Here is a 282-nt window from a genome sequence, read left to right on the forward strand (position 1 = left end):
AGCCGGTGGTGGCGTGCGGGCATGGGTGGGGGCCGCCGCCGCTCTCGGGCGCGTTCCCTCGGGACGTGGGCCCCGGAGCAGACCAGACAGGCAGACGGGTGGCTGGGTGGACGGGGCGGCCCCCGGCGGCGGGGGCGCCTCACGTAGGCCCCGGCGGTGGGGCCGGGCCCGCGGGAGGCCGAGGGGTGGCTGAGGCCGGCCGGCGTCCCAGGCGTCGTGGGACCGCCCTCGCGTGTCGTTGGCGGTGGGATCCCGCGTGTGTTTTCCTGGTGGCCCGTCCGC

Source organism: Equus asinus, unplaced genomic scaffold (assembly GCF_041296235.1).
Source record: "Equus asinus isolate D_3611 breed Donkey unplaced genomic scaffold, EquAss-T2T_v2 contig_205, whole genome shotgun sequence".
Lineage (NCBI taxonomy): Eukaryota > Metazoa > Chordata > Mammalia > Perissodactyla > Equidae > Equus > Equus asinus.